Source organism: Canis aureus, chromosome 19, assembly GCF_053574225.1.
Source record: "Canis aureus isolate CA01 chromosome 19, VMU_Caureus_v.1.0, whole genome shotgun sequence".
NCBI lineage: Eukaryota > Metazoa > Chordata > Mammalia > Carnivora > Canidae > Canis > Canis aureus.
The window spans coordinates 18,418,809-18,431,104 of record NC_135629.1 but is presented as its reverse complement, the minus strand read 5'-3'; the positions used below and the strand labels follow the sequence as shown (position 1 = coordinate 18,431,104).

Here is a 12,296-nt window from a genome sequence, read left to right as displayed (position 1 = left end):
CCTGATGTTTGTAGCTGCCAAGGGAGTTTGAAAATGAAAACCAGAATCAAACATTTCCAGCATTAAAATAATGATGATTCTGATAATTATACACCCCAACAGAGCTATAAGGTCGATATTAGGACCCTTATTTATAAAGAGAAGTAAAACGAAGTTTCAGAGATGTTACATAATTCGGTTAAGGAAACATAGCTAGAAAAAGCTGGAATAAAGATTTGAACCTATTCTTAAATAAAGATTTCAATTTTTCTCAAGTAACCTTGTCGTTTAGACAAATCAAAAATAATTAATGTCTGTCTTCAAGAATGAGGATGATAAAATGCTACCTGTCAATTGAAACACATGAGATTTGTAATTATTTGAATGGGTGGCTAGAGGTGAATGAGGGGTAAAGAAAGAACATGTAACATGAATATCATCTTCATATAATTACTTTAGTAAAGAATGTTAATTTCACAGCAAATCTGTTTAAGTAGTTTTAATTCATTTATGTAAATTTTACTAAATTTTACTAAAACTAAATAATAAATTCATGATATAAACTAATTTTCCATTTCCATATTAACATGTTAAGTGGATAATGTGCAAATAGAAAAAATATTTTTGTGACCTCATTACTTTGGTTTTCTAAAATAGTCTTTTTCTTGATACTCCAATTGAATTATAAGGCTAACATTTAATATATTTGTTCACAATAGCGTGGTAAATATTAATAATAATTTGGAGTATAATTTGTGGGTATTCATTTTTAAATGTATTCATGAATAGTCTTATTTAATATGTACATAATTTAGCTGAAATAGCAAAAGTTATAAATTCTCTTCATTATTTCAACTTAATCAAACACAAAGTTGTTAAATACCTACTATGTGCTAAGCATTATTTCAAGAAATAAAGCTTTTTAGAAATACTTCCTTAAACCTCGCTAGAGCCACCTGGGTGGCTCAGCAGTTGAGTGTTTGCCTTCAGCTCAGGGCGTGATCCCAGAGTCTGGGGGTCAGGATAGAGTCCCAAATTGGGCCCCCTACAGGGAGCCTGCTTCTTCCCTCTGCCTATGTCTCTGCCTCTCTCTGTATATCTCTCATGAATAAATAAGTAAAATCTTAAAAAAAAAAACTTGCTGGAGTTAAAAATCTTTATTACCCTTAATGGGCAATATTAGGGATAAAATGAGACTAAATTTTTACACAGGTTTTGATTCATCAATACAGTTGATTTTCAACTAATAATGATATGAAAGGATAAGCAAATAGATCATTAAAACTTACATTTAATTACAGATTTTCTTTTAAAAAGTCCAGATTCAGTTCTTTTCTTTAAACTTCTATTTTTCCCTTGACATAATTGGACTTTTACTTTGTATTCTGGTCTTGAAAATTTAGTGGTCTGGACAAGAAAAAAAAAAAACAAACAAACTCTGAGATCTCTGCATCTGAAAGTGATGTAACATTGTGTATCAACTGTGCTCAGAAAATAGAAAAGAATAAAGTAAATTATATACAAAATTTAAAAAACCCAAAAGCTCTGAGATCTCTTTCTGTGTTAAAGCCAAACTAAAGTTGATAGTAAAATAGTACACATTCAATCTGAAATTATCTAAACTTTCATTTACAAACAAAATTGAGAAACATAATAAACTAGAGAGGAAATAATGAAGTATATCCTGGTGAAATTAAATTAATATTTCAGTTTCTGAGAAGACTATATTTATAAGACTCAAATCAATATTTGAAGAAAAAGGGGTAATAGAAATCTCTACTAGGTATATGGGCCTGGACAACAGTAAATTTGTTGTGTATTTAAACTTAGGGAGGAGGAAATCCAAAAATTTTAATTCAGATTTTGCAACTGTATCCTTATTTGCAAGAAAAGACCACTCTAACTCCTTCAGTAAGAATTTACAGGGACATTACAAAAGAGGCTCACTAAAGGAGAAAATCACACATAAGAATTATAAAAAGAAAAAAAGGATCTTTCTTCTCTAATAGATATGAGCTTGGTGCTCAAAAGGCTAAGGATGATAAGAACAAAGAGTCACATCTAGAGATTGCTCTGGGGACACAAAATATTGGTTTCACTTAAAACCCATATATTAACCCTGAAATCCCCCAATCTTTTGGAATGTTAACTCATAATTATTACAATAAAGTATTTCATATTTATTTTTCCAATTTATTGATACATAATTTATAAATTCGTGAGCTGTTTGAAATGTACAATGTGATGTTTCAATATAGTTATACATTGTGAAAGGATTCCCATCATCCAGTTGATTCACACATCTATCATCTCACATAATCACCTTATTTTTTTTAATGAGATGAGGAGAAAGTTTAAGCTCTCTTAGCAAATTTCATTTATACAATAGACCATTGTCACTATAGTCACAATGTTATATATTAAATCCTCAGACCTTATTCACTTGTTACTGAAAGTTTATACCCTTTTACCAACCTCTCCGTTTCCCCCACTGCCCAGCTCCTGATAACTGCTTTTCTGCTCTGTTTCTGAGTTTGACTGATATGTGATATTTCTTGGTCTGACTTATCTCACTGAGCATAATGCCTTCCAGGCTGAGCCATGTTGTTGCAAATGACAGGATTTCTTTCTTTTTTAAGGCTCAATAGTATTATATTCTATGTATATGTATATATTTTATCAATTCATCTGTCAATGGACACTTAGGTTGTTTCCGTACCTTGACTATTGTGAATAATGCTGCATTGAACATGGGAATGCAGATATCTCTTCGGGATAATGCTTTCATTTCCTTTGGGTATATACCTATAAGTAGAATTACTGAATCATATTGTACTTTATTTTTAAATTTTTGAGAAAGCTTCATACTGTTTTCCATTGTGAGTATACCAGTGTAAATTCCACCAGCAGTGCACAAAGCTTGCCCTTTTTCCCCCCGCATCCTTCCACATCCTTTCCAGCATTTCTCTTGTCTTTTTGATAATAGTCATCCTAACAGATGTGAGGTGGTATCTCATTGTGGTTTCAATTTTTCATTTCCCTGATGATGAATGTCATTGAGCACATTTTTATGTACCTGCTAGCCATTTGTATATCTTCTTTGGAAAAACATCTATTTAGGATTTTGCCCATTTAAAAAATTGGGATATTTGGTTTTTTTTCTAGTAAGTTGTGAGTTCCTTGTATATTTTGGATATTAACCCTTAATTGAATATGTGGTTTGCAAATACTTGCTCCCATCTGATAGGTTGCTTTTTCATTTTGTTAATGGGTTCCTTTGCTGTCTAGAAGCTTTTAAGTTTGATGTGGTTCCACTTGTTTATATTTGCTTTTGTCGGCTTTGCTTTGGATGTCAAACCCAAAAGAAATCATTGCCAAGACCATTGTCAAGGAGCTTACCCCCTGTATTTTCTTCTAGGATATATACAGTTCCAGGTCTTATATTCAAGTCTTTACTCCATTTGAGTTGATTTTTGTGTCTGGTGTACATAGGAATCCATTTTCATTCTTCTCCTTTGCATGTGGTGGTCCAATTTCCAACACCATTTATTTTAAAATTTATTTTATTAATTAATGAAATCTTTCATTTTAATTCCAGCATAGTTAATATACAGTGTTATATTTGTTGCAGGTGTACAATATAGTGATTTAGCAACTCCATACATCACCTGGTGCTCATCAGAACAAGTTCAGTCCTTAATCTTCATCACCTGTTTCAAGCATCTACTCACCTACCTCCCCTCTGATAATCATCAGTTTGTTCTCTATACTTAAGAGTCTGTTTCGTGGTTTGTGTTTCTCTCTCTCTCTCTCTCTCATTTTATTTCCTTTGTTTGTTTGTTGTGTTTCTTACATTCCACATGAGGGAAATCATATGGTTTTTGTCTTTGTCTTATTTTCCTTAGCATTATACTCTCTAGTTCTATCCATGTTGTGGCAAATGACAAGATTTCATTCTTTCTATGGCTAAATGAATATATATACACACACGTACATGCCACGTCTTATTTTCTTATTTATCCACTCATTAATCAATGGACACTTGGGCTGTTTCTATAATTTAGCTATCGTAAATAATGCTGCTATAAATATAGGGTTACGTGTATCCCTTTGAGTGTTTTTGTATTTGGAGGTAAATACATAGTAGTGCAATTGTTGGATCATAGGTAATTCTATTTCTAACTTTCTGAAGAACCTCCATGTGATTTCCACAGCAATTGCACCAGGTTACATTTGCACCAACAGTGCAAAAGAGTTCCTTTTTATTTCTAGTTAGTGAACATACAGTGCAATATGAGTTTCAGGAGTAGAATTCAGTGGTTCATCACTTACAACATCCAGTGCTCATCCTAACAAGTGCTTTTTTTAATACCCATCACTAATGTAGCTCATCCCCCACCCACCTCTTTCCATCATCCCTCCCCTCATTTTGTTCTCTATTGTTAAAAGTCTCCTATGGTTGGTTTCTTTCTCTCTCTCTCCTTCTCTCTCTCTCTCTCTCTGTCTCTCTCCCCCCCCCCTTATGTTCATCTGTTGTTTCTTAAATACCACGTATGAGTGGAATCATATGGTGTTTGTCTTTCTCTGACTGACTTACTTCATTTAGCATAATACACACTAGCTCCATCCACGTTGCTGCAAGGGGCAAGATTTCATTCTTCTGATTAATATTCCATTGTGTGTGTGCGTATATTTATGTGTGTGTATATAAAACATGTATATATATATGTGTATATAAAATGTGTATATATCTATATACTTATATATTATGTATATATAATGCTGTTGGTATTTTGATTGGGATTGCTTTAAATGTGTAGATTGCTTTGGGTAGTATAGACATTTTAACAATGTTAAATATATATTTATATATATATATAATATATATAATGTTTGATATATATATATATATTCCACACAAATTTTAGGATTTTTGTCCTAGCTCTGAAAAACGCTGTTGGTATACATATACATATATCAGCTCTTCTTTATCCATTCATCAGTCATTGGACATTGGACATTTGGGCTCTTTCCATAGTCATTGTACCCTTTCAAATCAGTATTTTTGTATCCTTTGGGTAAATATCTAGTCGTGCAACTGCTGGGTTGTAGGATAGTTCTATTTTGAACTTTTTGAGGAACCTCCATGCTATTTTCCAGAGTGGCTGCACCAATTTGCAGTTTCACCAACAGTGCAAGAGGATTCCCTTTTTTCCTCATCATCACCAACACCTGTTGTTTATCTGAGTTGTTCATTTTAGCCATTCTGATAGGTGTGAGTTTAGTATCTCATTGTGGTTTTGATTTGTATTTCTGTATGAGGAGTTGATGTTGAGCATCTTTCCACGTGTCTGTTAGCCATCTGGATATCTTCTTTGGAAAAATGATTGTTCATGTCTGCTGCCCATTTCTCAGCTACATTATTTGATTTTGGTTGTTAACAATGATAAGTTCTTTATAGATTTTCGGATACTAGCCCTTTGTCAAATATGCCATTTGCAAATATCTTTTCCCATTTCATAGGCTGCCTTTTAGTTTTGATTATTATCTTTGCTGTGTGGAAGCTTTTTATTTAATGAAATCCCAGTAGTTAACTTTTTGCTTTTTGTTTCTCTTGCCTTTGGAAGCATGCCTAGCAAGAAATTTTTGTGGCCTAGATCGAAGAGGTTGCTGCCTGCATTGTCCTTCAGGATTTTGATGGATTCCTATCTCACATTTTAGGTCTTTCATCCATTTTGGGTTTATTTTTGTGTATAGTGTAAGAAAGTGGTCCAGTATCATTCTTCTGCATGTGGCTGTCCAGTTTTCTAATAGCATTTGTTGAAGAGACTACCTTTTTCCTTTTTTAATTGGATATTCTTTTCTGCTTCATCGAAGATTAGTTGACCCTAGAGTTGTGGGTCCATTCTAGTTTTCTATTCTGTTACATTGACCTATGTGTCTGTTTTTGTGCCAGTACCATACTGTCTTGATGACTACAGCTTTGTAATATAGCTTGAATTCTGGAATCATGATGCCTCCAACTTTGCTTTTATTTTTCAGGGTTGCTTTGGCTATTTGGGGTCTTTTGTGATACGACACAAATTTTAGGATTTTTGTTCTAGCTGTGAAAAACACTGTTGGTATTTTGACTGGAATTGCTTTAAATGTGTATATTTCTTTGGGTTGTATAGACATTTTAACAATGTTTTTTTTTTCCCCCAATCCATGAGCGCAGAATGTTCTTCCATTTCTTTGTATCCTCTTCAATTTCTTTAATAAGTGTTCTATAGTTTTCAGAGTACAGATCTTTTATTACCTCTTTAGTTAGGTTTATTCCTAGGATTCTGGTTTTTGGTGCAATTATAAATGGAACTGTAAATGTAAATTCCTTGATTTCTTTTGCTGCTGCTTCACTATTGATGAATAGAAATGTAACAGATTTCTTTATGTTGATTTTATATCCTGCAACTTTGCTGAATTCATGTATTAGTTCTAGCAATTTTTTGGTGGAGTCTTTTGGGTTTTCTACATAGAGTATTATGTCATCTGCAAATAGTGAAAGTTTGCCTTCTTTCATGATGATTTGGATGCCTTTTATTTCTTTTTGGTGTCTGATTGCTGAGGCTAAGACTTTTAGTACTATGTCAAATAGTAATGGTGAGATTGGACATCACAGTCTTGTTCCTGACTGTGGAGGAAAAGCTCTAATTTTTCCCCATTGAGGATGATATTAGCTGTGGGTCTTTCGTATATGACCTTTATGATGTTGAGGTATGCTTCATCTATCCCTACTTTGTTGAAGGGTTTTATCAAGAATGGATACTGTATCTCATCAATTGCTTTTTCTGCATCTATTGAGAGAACCATATGATTCTTATTCTTTCTTTCATTAATATGGTTTATCATGTTGATTGATTTGCAAATATTGAACCATCCCTTCAGCCCAGGTACAGATACCACTTGACTGTGGTGGATAATTCTTTTAATGTACTATTGGATACTATTGGCGAGTATCTTGTTGAGAATTTTTGCATCCGTATTCATCAGGAATATTGGCTTGTAATTTTCCTTTGGAGTGAGGTCTCTATCTCGTTTTGCAGTCAAGGTAATGCTAGCCTTGTAGAAGGAGTTGGAGTTTTCCTTCCATTTCTATTTTTTTGGAACTATTTGAGAAGAACAGGTATTAACTCTTCTTTAATTGTTAGGTAGAACTCTTCTGGGAAACCATCTGGCCCTTGACTTTTGTTTGTTGGGAGATTTTTGATTACTGATTCAATTTTTTTGCTGGTCGTGGGTCTGTTCAAATTTTCTATTTCTTCCAATTTCAGCATTGATAGTTTATTTCATTTATTTCCATGCTATCTTTGTTATTTCTTTCCTTTTGCTAACTTTGCACTTAGTATATTCTTGTTTTTCTAGTTCCTTGGTGCCTAAGTTAGTTTATTTGATGTATTTCATTTTTCTTACTATAGGCTTTTATTACTATGAACTTCCCTCTTAGAACTGCTTTTGTTGATTCTAATAGGCATTAGGATGTTTTGTTTCCATTTTCATTTGTTTCAATATAGTTTTGGTTTCTCTTGATTCCCTCTTTGACACTTCAGTTGTTCAGTAACATGTTTAATCTCCACATATCTGTTAATTTTTAGTATTCTTATAATTGGTTTCTAGTTTCATACCATTTTGGCTGGAAAAGGTGTTTAAATATGTTTTCAATATTCTTAAATTTATTAACACTTGTTTTGTGGCCTCACACAAGATCTATTCCAGAGAGTGTTCCATGTGCACTATGGAGGAGTGTGCATTCTGCTGCTGTTGATGGAATGTTCAGTATATATCTGTTAGGTTTAATAAGTAGTTTCATCCAATTTTTTTTTATTAATTCTATGTCTAGATTATCTATATAATGTTGGAATTAGAGTATTGAAATTGCTATTATTACATTGCTATCAACTTCTCCCTTTAGATCTTTTTAATGTTTAGCTTATATATTTCAGTGCTCTTATGTCAGGTATATAAATATTTATAAATGTTATATCCTTATGTTGGATTGACCCCTTCATCATTATGTAATGGCTTTCTATGTCTTCTACAGTCTTTGCCTTAAAATTTATTTTGTGTGATATAAGTGTAGCTACTCAAACTTCCTTTTGGTTTCCATTTGCCTGGTTTATCTTTTTTCATCCTCTCACTTTCAGTCTATGTGTCCTTAAAGCTGAGGTGAACTTCTTATAGGCAGTATATAGTTGGGTCCTCTCTTTTGTTTTTGTTTTTCTTAGGCATTGCATGTCTTTTGGTTGGAGAATTTAGTTCATTATACTTAAAGTATTTATTGGTATGTATGGACTTAACTATTGCTATTTTGTTGCTTGTTTTATGTTTGTTTTCTAATTCCCTTGTTCTTTTTATCCTTCCTTATTCTCTCCTTTTGGTGATTTGATTTTTCTTATGTATTATTATATATTGATTTCTTTATCTTTTGTGTATATACTACGGGTTTTGTTGTTGTTGTTGTTTATAGGTACCGTGAGTCTTAAATAAAACCCATTTATAACATTCTATTTTGAGCTGATAATAACTTAAACTTTGATGCATACCAAAACTCTGTCAACCCCATATTTTGTGTTTTAATATCACCATTTACATGTTTACATTATGTGTCCATTAACAAATTATTATAGTTATTTTTAATACTTTCTCTTTTGACCTTTCTATTAGGGTTATAAGTGATTTAACTACCGCCATTACATCACTAATATATTCTGGATTTAACCAAATAGTTACCTTTACCAATGAGATTTATACTTGCATATGTTTTTATTCCTAATTACCTTCCTTTTGTTTCAATATGAAGAACTGCCTTCAACATTTATTGTAAATTTGGTCTAGTATTGATGAATTCTTTTCATTTTTTGTTTGTTTGTTTATCTGGAAAACTATTTCTCCCTTACTTCTGAAGGCAAGCTTTGCTGGGTAGAGCTTTCTTATTCGGTTTGTTTCATTTTTCTTTTTCTTTTTTTTTTTTTGAAAGATTTATTTATTTATTCATGAAAGACACAGACTGAGAGAGAGAGAGAGGAAGAGACATAGGCAGACAGAGAAGCAGGCTCCTCACGGGGAGCCCAATGCAGGACTCCATCCCAGGACCTTGGGATCACGACCTGAGCCAAAGGCAGGCGCCCAACCGCTGGGCCACACAGGTGTCCCTGTTTCATTTTTCTTTTAACATTTGAATATGTCATTCCATTCCCTCTGGCCTGCATGATTTCTGCTGAAAAATCTGTTTGTGGTCCTATGAAGGTTCTCTTATGGGGAACTTATGTACCTCAGACAATGGCTTTTAAAAATATTCAGATAGGGGTGCCTGGGTGGCTAAGCAGCTATGTATCTGCCTTTGGCTCAGGTTGTGATTGAGTCCTGCATCAGGCTCCCTGTTTCTCCCTCTGCCTTTGCCTTTCTCTTTCTGTCTCTCATGAATAAATAGATAAAATCTTTTTTAAAATAAAGTATTTAGATAAACCTCTTTTTTTAAAAAAAAATTATTTATTTTAGAGAGGAGGTGTGCATGCACATGTGAGAGAGAGAGAGAGAGAGAGAGAGCAAACCAGTGAGTGCTGGGCGGGGGGTGGGGTGGACAGAGGGAGAGAATTTCAAGCTGATTCCCACTGAGTGGAGAGTCCAGTGCAGTGGGCTCAATATCACAATCCCAAGATCATGAGCAGAGCTGAAACCAAGAGTCAGATGCTTAACTGACTGAGCCACCCAGGTGCCCCAAGTATGCAGGTAAACCTCTTTAAGGTAAAGTCTAGGAGATGAATGATTTTGTCCGCTCCCTCTGTGCTGAGCCTTCTGGGGATAGCCGGTTAAAAATTGCTTCTTTATTTGCTATAGTCCTATGGGATTCATAAATAGTAGCCCTTTTAGCCATCTTAACCAGCTGATCCTGGGGCCATCTCTTGGGCAGGGGCTTATAAAAGCTGAGGCACAGACATGTGCACAAGCTCCTTTCAGGGCGACGCTGGTTACAGGGAAGATTAAAAGAAGGCAGGAGAAAATGAGTGGGAAATATCAGAGAGGGAGACAGAACATGAGAGACTCCTGACTCTAGGAAACAAATAAGGGGTAGTAGAAGGGAGGTGGGCGTGGGGGGGTGTTGGGGTGACTGGGTAACGGGCACTGAGGGGGCACTTGACAGGATGAACACTGGTGTTATGCTTTATGTTGGCAAATCAACTCCAATAAAAAATATACAAAAAAAAAAAAAAGAAGGCAGGAGATTAGTCCTCTATTTTCCCTCATTTCTGAAAGGTTCACAGCCTACTCCTAGTGCCTTCTAGATCAGAAGCCTGGCCCTTAGGCAGTGCTTTTATTTTATTTTTCTTTCAAGTTTTTATTTAAATTCCAGTTAGTGGGATCCCTGGGTGGCGCAGCGGTTTAGCGCCTGCCTTTGGCCCAGGGCGCGATCCTGGAGACCCGGGATCGAATCCCACGTCGGGCTCCCGGTGCATGGAGCCTGCTTCTCCCTCTGCCTGTGTCTCTGCCTCTCTCTCTCTCTGTGTGACTATCATAAATAAATAAAAATAAAAAAAATAAAGAGTAAAAAATAAATTCCAGTTAGTTTACATACAGTGTAATATGAGTTTCAGGTGTACAACTTAGTGATTCACCACTTAGCATATAGCACCTGGTGCTCATCACAAGTAGGCAGCAGCTTTTAAGCCATGCAGATAAAGCTCATTCAGGGAAAGCTGGGAGACAGGAGATTTTGAATTTTGGCTGCCCCCTCTGTGCTGGGGGCATAGCCAGAGTGAGGGCTGTGTGCCTGTTGCGAACTGCTGAGGTCTCATGGGCCTCAGAGACATAGCCCTGCTGGCTTTCAGAGCTACATATCTTGAGAGCCCATCCCTCCGGGCATGGTCTTAAAAGTTGAGGTATCAGGTATAGGGTCCCAATGCTTCTCTCCTCGGGGAGAAGCTACAGCTTAGGGGTTTCCTCCACATTGTATGGAGCTGTGTCAGAGTTTTGTGGGGTTTATGGTGAGGGTATGTCCTAGTCTTTCCTACCTGTTTCATTGCATTTTCTCATGTGTTTGATGTGTAGTGGTCACTCAGGTAGTTTTCGGATTTCTTTCGGAAGGAATTGTTCCATGGGTAGCTGTACATTCTGCACATTTGTAGGAGGAAATAAGCTTGGGAACCTACTATGTCACCATCTTGGTCCTGACCCCAAAAGATTCCGTTTTTGTTTTTTTTTTTTAACTTGAAGTCTAAGTAGGCGTTGGCTCTGCAGAGACAGTACAACAGAATTTGGAAGTGATACAACTGTGTCAGATCTGAAGAACCATAAACCACAAGTAGCTAATTTTATTGTATGCTAATTTTTTAAAAAATCAGCCAGATATCTGATGAACCCGGATGGAATGCAGACTATGACAAATCAATCTAATAAACCTAAAACGTAGTTACACCAAAGGAGGTAGAGAAGAAAGGAGGTGACTAAGTAACTTTTGGAAGCAGTGTTTTGACTAGATACTTTAGGGACATATATAAAATGAAACTAACAGTATGTAATGTGCTCTGGTTGGTAAATTTGTTTCTCCCAAGGGTATGGGTTAGGAATTGTAGGAAAGAAAATAAAAAACAACTTTACTTCTGTACCAGGGTCTATCAAACAAGTAAGTACAGCATAGATGAGAGCCAGGTGTTTCACTGTTGGATAAAAATGGTTACAAATAAGCTAAGAGGGGATGCTAGAATAAACTTTTTGGTGTTGGATTAGATTAGAGTTGAAGGCCTGAATGTGAGTTCATATTTATCTACAAAAAGATAGATTGATACAGAAATGAATAGAGATCGTGTATGTACCTGCATCCATAAGTATGTGCATTTCCTACCTTCCTTTTAGACAGCTCAGAAACAGTGAGGGACTGCAAACGCAAATGAACAATGGCCAGAACAAACACGTGGAAATAGAACTCTGACTCATAATCTGCAGCAACCAGCCCAGGAAACCACCCCATTAACTACAGTAACCACTGTAAGGAAGCCAGCTTACTACCTATAAGTCAGACTAGTAGGAAGTCTGGTTGGTATCCCTTACAACTGATGTAGGAAGCCAAACAATAACCCTTGTAACAATTGGCTCAAAATGCCTAGGATTTGAATAAAAACAGGCATCTTTCTTAATTTTTGTTACGTGCCTCTAATTTAGGACCAACCAGAGATAGATAAGTATTTATCCCTAACCAATTACACAGGATGCCCTTCTTGTCTTTGGCTCACTGACCTATAGCTTCCCAATGCCAACAGCCTTCCATCAGAGCACATCTGAAGCTC

At 35.4% G+C, this 12,296-nt stretch overlaps 1 long non-coding RNA gene across 1 annotated transcript in view; it reads right to left on the bottom strand.

Moving 5' to 3' along the window:
• LOC144289704 (uncharacterized) overlaps nucleotides 1-11,906 on the bottom strand; it is a 285,074-nt gene extending 273,168 nt beyond the window's left edge. The window contains exons 1-2 of the long non-coding RNA XR_013357618.1: nucleotides 11,826-11,906; nucleotides 1,269-1,386 (exon numbers count right to left, since the gene is read on the bottom strand). This is a non-coding gene — a long non-coding RNA (uncharacterized LOC144289704). The remainder of the gene's footprint in view (nucleotides 1-1,268; nucleotides 1,387-11,825) is intronic.
• Nucleotides 11,907-12,296: the final 390 nt, after the last annotated feature.